The sequence below is a fragment of the Labeo rohita genome, unplaced genomic scaffold, assembly GCF_022985175.1.
Source record: "Labeo rohita strain BAU-BD-2019 unplaced genomic scaffold, IGBB_LRoh.1.0 scaffold_2386, whole genome shotgun sequence".
In the NCBI taxonomy this organism is placed as follows: Eukaryota; Metazoa; Chordata; class Actinopteri; order Cypriniformes; family Cyprinidae; genus Labeo; species Labeo rohita.
The window spans coordinates 1,352-7,671 of record NW_026128645.1 but is presented as its reverse complement, the minus strand read 5'-3'; the positions used below and the strand labels follow the sequence as shown (position 1 = coordinate 7,671).

At 35.4% G+C, this 6,320-nt stretch overlaps 1 long non-coding RNA gene across 1 annotated transcript; it reads left to right on the top strand.

Moving 5' to 3' along the window:
• Positions 1–752: 752 nt before the first annotated feature.
• LOC127159635 (uncharacterized) lies at positions 753–4,714 on the top strand. Its single transcript, XR_007826506.1, has 3 exons — positions 753–1,252; positions 1,572–1,676; positions 4,440–4,714. It is a non-coding gene; the product is annotated as an uncharacterized LOC127159635 (long non-coding RNA).
• The last annotated feature ends 1,606 nt before the right edge of the window (positions 4,715–6,320 follow it).

The window sequence follows — 6,320 nt, the reverse complement described above, 5'->3', positions numbered from 1 at the left end:
GATAGATAGATAAGTTTAGATGATAGATAGATAGATAGATAGATAGATAGATAGATAGATAGATAGATAGATAAGGTTAGATGATAGATAGATAGATAGATAGATAGATAGATAGATAGATAGATAAGGTTTGAAGGTAGATAGATAGATAGATAAGGTATGAAGATAGATAGATAGATAGATAGATAGATAAGGTTTGAAGATAGATAGATAGATAGATAGATAGATAGATAGATAAGGTTTGAAGATAGATAGATAGATAGTTAGAAAGAACATAGATAGTTAGAAAGAACTTAGAAAGCTTAATTGAGTATCAATGGCTTCTAGCAGTTTACATTAAACATAGTTCAAACAGACATGGACTTTTGGTCAATGAAAGTCTATGGGACTTTTTATGATTTTTAATATTAATTTTTAAGAAAACCGTAACTCAAACCAGTCTGAAAAGATATAGCACACTAAGTCAGAACAGTATGAAGATCTGACCCGAGTTTGGAGTATGTAGCTTGAATGGTCTAGGAGGAGTAGGTGTCCAAAAAATTTGCGTTAAGAAAAATAAGAAGAAGAATAATAATAAGTTTAAATACAATTTCAGTAAGTTGGCTTTCCCAAGCCAACAAGTTTAAATAGGATTTCAGTAAGTTGGCTTTCCCAAGCCAACTTAATTAGTGTTTGACCCTGGTGAAAAAAACAGCATATGCTGGTAGGTATGTTTTGATGCTGGTTAGGTAGGTTTTGATGCTGGTTTAAGCTGGTCCTTTGCTGGTTTATGCTGGTCCTTGACCAGCAATATGACCAGCAAAAACTAGGACCAGCTTAAACCAGCATCAAAACATACCTACCAGCATATGCTGGTTTTTGTAGATGACCGTTTCTGAGTATATTTTTTACTTCACCTCTTCAAATACTGATAACTTTTAATGATAAGATATTGGTTCACATTTTTAGATCAAGCACACGTTTTTCAGGAAAAACAGGCACCCAATACAGAGACTACAGTAAAATGTTAGTCAGTTTTAACCACTGTTTCCAGACCTGAATTATGATTATAATCATTATAAGTACATCTGTAAGACATTTCCTCCACTGGTGATAGAAAATCTGAGTAACTTTTTTCCCTGTTGTCTTTCTTTTTCTGAGGTGGCACAAAGAAAAGGAAATAGAACTTGTCACCATCTTCAGTCCTTTATTTTATTCACTGGAGAACATCACAGCCTTCAGATGTGTCATATCAGGATAAATGCAACTGCAGGTAAAATTATATTATGGTAGATTTAATTGTGGTGTACAAATTTTTTTTAAGATACAGTTGTATTTACCTTGCTATTATATCTATGGGAAGAGTCCATTTTTTTGGGAATCCTCTTTGTCTTTCTTTTGGGGATTCACATTTTTCTGATGGTATTATTATGCATTAGGTTCATGTTTCGATCATAAATAACAGTTTCAAAGCTGACAGTTTGTTTATGTTGCCTAAATGGCTTATAATGGCAAATTTCAATACAATTTAAATATGTTTTGTTTAAGATTGTAAAGGAATGGTAAAAAAAAAAAAAAATATTCTTTTTAAGGACTCGTCGGGCCCACCCCACTACAGATTCACCAAGGATCCAGCTGATCACTGCCAATTTGAAGGAGGATTGTCCTTTATCTGCTACATTGCACTCTCACTTCTGGTATGGATTCACTGACTTTTTGTAATGTGTGAGATGTTTTGATTTTAGTAAATGTAGTGACTTTGCTTAATTTTATTCTACATCATTTTCTTAAAAGGAATGTTCACCCCACAATGAAAGTTCTGGCATCATTTACCCTTCATCACCCTTATGTTTTTCCAAACCTGTATGAATTTCTTTCTTCTGTTGAAGACAAAAAGATTTTTTGAAGAATGTTGATAACCAAACAGTTCATAGTAGCCATTAACTTTCATAGTAGGAAAAAAAATATTATGGAAATCATTGGGGCCCATCAACTGTCTAGTTACCAATGTTTGGAACAACATAAGGGTGAATAAATGTTGACAATTTTAATTTTTGAGTGAACTATACCTTTGATACAATGTATAGTTATGATTCTGAATTAAAAGTGTAATGTTTCTCTTCAAATATTATCATAAATAGATAGAGACATATATTATCAGAAATTAGAGCTGCACGATTAATCAATTAAAGATCATAATCTCGATCCAAACCCCACTTAATCTTATTCGTAAATGACTAACACTGTGTCTAAAACAGAGGTGACAGTTGTCATGGCGTGACAGCTAAAGCCTGTCTACACTAATGACCAAGCGACCATTGAAAATCATTTAAAGGCATTTAAGATTACAATCATTTGTAATCTAGTTTTCATCTACAGCAGAAGTGAGTATATGTGTGTTTTTTATGCATCTTTGCAATTCGCCTTTTCTTAATAATGTGCTAGTTAGCAAGTTTTGCGGTTAAATGCGGCTAAAGTAAACATTACTGATCGTCACCCCACAGGAGATAGAGGCGGGGTGGCAGAGCTCATTAGCGTTTAAAGGAACATGGAACAGAATGGCTCACTCTAAAAAGGGCTGATGGTAAAATGGGTGGTTTTTTTTACACTACCACTGAGAAATTTTAACCAAAGTATGTTAAAAACTTCTCATTAAGACCCTAAAGAATCATATAAACTTGTGGAAAATGGGCACCCGATGACCCCTTTAAACTTTGTCAGTACATCATAAATAAAACGAGGCATCAGTTTGCCAGCTGGGATTTATTGTGTCATGCCGCGCCGTGCCGCGCCGCATCCAGTATAGAAAGTACACTACGTGCATTTCCATCACGGATTTGCACAAAACTTTTGCGATGTGGTCAATAAAACAATGTTGTGAAATTACAGCAGTTTCATTAACCAATGTTATGAGACTAAAATGTAATTTTTTTCGTCTCACGATAAGTCATGGCAATGGATGTTGATAGGTTTACGTATGTCGCAGCCACCGCACTAGCCATTAATTTTAATCGTAGGAGATGTAGGCAACTATCTTAACAGATGCAGAATGGAGTGCTGGTGTGAACACAAGCTTTGACTAGTGTAACCATCAGTTTGTTTTATAAAGCAAACTTAACATCTTATCTTTTTCGATTCCTGATTACGAGCCACAAAGCTTTGTGTTGTGCTGCTTATACTAACCAAGCAATAAAAACACCCTTTCTCATGCTTAAAACAAGGTGTCTGCAAATCAGAGTCTGAAACGGTCACTTGGACAACGTTGTCTTACACCACTTCACAGTTGATAAGTAGAAAGAGAATTTTTGATTGACATTGCAGTCATTTATTATGTTCTTTAATATAATATTACAACAACATCAGCTCATTTTGTGCATCATATGTCATTTCTACTTCATTACACATGTGCAAAACTTTTCTAGTTCAGTTATCAATTTGATCAAGTGTTTACATGTCCTTTGTAATGGATTAGAAAAGGTTTGTCCTACCTTTCTAAAGTAATTGAAATCGTAATCGGTTTGAGCATTTTTATTTCGATTGAGTTGTTTACATGGAGCTTTTTTGCAATACAGTGCTTCATGTCAGTGTTCCTACTGATCCAGAAAGAGAGGGCAGTTGTCATGTGTAGGAATAAAACAGTGTCACACTTTTTCAACAGCACTTATCGTTTTTTCTGTTAGAATTATTTAAATGATCGAAGAAGTACTGGGATAAAAGTTTAGTTTGGATATAATCACTGATGTCTACAGTAGCTATCAAAATAGAGCAAATCATTTGAAACAAAGTTGACAATTCAGATAAAGATTATATCAGTGACGTTACACCACTAGGTGCTGACAAGTGACTGTTAAACACTTGTATTTGTCATTGAATCATTCAAGAGATTCATTAAAAAACACAGATTCATCCAGTAATGAAACAACATATATTCATGAGTCATTTAATCATTAATTCATACAATCAAAAAAAAAAAAAATCATTCAAGATTAAACATTTAAAATAGACTGCAGTCATAGTATTTCTAGTACAGAACTTCTAGTAAATTACACTTTATTTTTAGTTCGATGTTCAGAATCTTGATATCTGTTTGAATCTAAACAAAAATGGGATTCTCTGTATATCCAGAATCATGCAGCTCTAATTTAAGTTATTAAAACTCAGACTCTTAAAGGAATAGTTGACAAAAACAAAAAAATCTGTTGTCATTTACTCGCCCTTGAGTTGCTCCAAGTAAAAGTTATTATTTTGTAGTATTTTAACATGTGTAAGTTACATAATATTTCACGTTTACTAAACACATTGTAGAAAGGTTATTGGAATAGCCTGTAAACAAGCACCTTTGGTTTTACTCTGTTGTTTTCCTTACTGTAGTGGAGGGCAGCATCTTCATACCTCATCTTCCTGAAAAATTTTAAAATGTCCTATTTTTAAATGTGTTTGTATATATATTTGTTTTGCAGAGGCTGTTAAGAAGACTGCACTGATGTCAAAGATCAACCATCAAGAATCTGAGAGGGAACTCTCAAAATGGTTTACTGGGACAAGAGACAGGAGGACTGAGGGTGTCTAGAAAGCACAAATGTCTGTCTGCAGTGTAAGCAGTACTGAAAAATGTATAGTTGCTGCTGCTGTTTCTTACTGTCTCTGTTTTCTATGTGCAAATGTTCAAAGCTTTCAGTAAACACTGGTTCAAATACAAGTTCAAAATGTTTGTTAACTTTAACAATTAAATGATTTTAACACTTAGGTATCACAATATAGCATATGATGGGTAGTTTCAATAAAATTGAAATTTGAAAAGATTTCAATCTCACTGTTTACTGCTGAATGCTAATGCTTTAAAAAAAAAAAAAAAAAAATGTTTAAACCCACTTGCAAGCCATACTTTATCCCATGTAGTTTCCACACAGAGTTTGAAGATGGGACCTAGGTAGGTTTTGTGTATGTTTTAGTTGGGCCCCACTTTAAACCCAGTGAAATCCTAAATAAAACCCACATTGGTAAATTGCATGGGGCCAACATGAAACCCGTGGACAAACCCATGTAAAACCCATATTTAGATGGAACCCAGATGGGTTTTGCATATGTTCCCTAGATGGGCCCCACCTAAAGCCCAGTGAAATCCTACATAAAACCCACATTGGATAAGTTGCATGGGGCCAACATGGAACCCGTGGACAAACCCATGTAAAACCCATATTTAGATGGAACCCAGATGGGTTTTGCATATGATCCCTAGATGGGCCCCACCTAAAGCCCAGGTAAATCCTGCATAAAACCCACATGGGTATGTTGCATGGGGCCAACATAGAACCCATGGACAAACCCCAACTTAAAACCCATATTTCAGCCCATGTAGTAAATATGGGGCCAAGATGGGTCTTTTGCATGTTGCCCAGTTGGGGCCCACCTGTTGGCAAGTGTAATCCCACATGAAACCCATGTGGGCAATTGGCATGGGGCCATTATGGAACCCACGGACAATCCCATATAGAGCCCATTTTTCAGCCCATGTCAAACCCACATGGGCCCCACAATGAAAAGTTAGCTGGGTTAAAGCTGGGACCAAGATGGGTCTTGAGCATGTTGCCCAGTTGGGTCCCACTTTGTGACAAGTTCAATCCTATATGAAATCCACGTGGGCAGTTAACATGGGGCCATTACGGAACCCGCGGACAATCCTATATGGGGCCCATTTTTCAGCCCAGTTCATACCCATATGGGCTCCACATACAAATGTTGGCTGGGGATGTGAACAGACCTTGGGTCATTGCTGTTCAGCAGGTCAAACTAGTAAACCATACCTGATATTTAAGTGTTTGCTGCTTCTTTCCATGGATTCAAGAAAAAAAAAAAAAAAAAACATAGTCACAGAGCTTATGTTACTGAAAATCAGTGAAGAATAACATTTGATGTTGGTACAGCGCTCTCAGAAGTTTGAAAAGACTCCAGTAAAAATCAGCAATATTACATACTATGTAAAAAGGACATTTTAAATCTGAGAAACAAATTATGGTTTAGCACCATATAAAACTCTAGTTGGGAACAAATTATTAATAATAAACACGATCTAGACATACTTCGACTCATAGCATTCATCATGTTACAGTGTACACTCATATTACTTTTATATCGTATTTTGTTTTATATTATATAGAACATGAAAACTTCATCGCGTCGTAAGAAATTTAGATACAACGAGCTACTTTCATTTTCAAAATGTTTCACTCGATTTCAAACATTTTAGCCAGGAATCACAGTTTAGGAAAAACGTCTCGGTTACGTATGGTAACCCTCGTTCCCTGATGGAGGGAACGGAGACGTTGTGTCGAGTAGTGTAC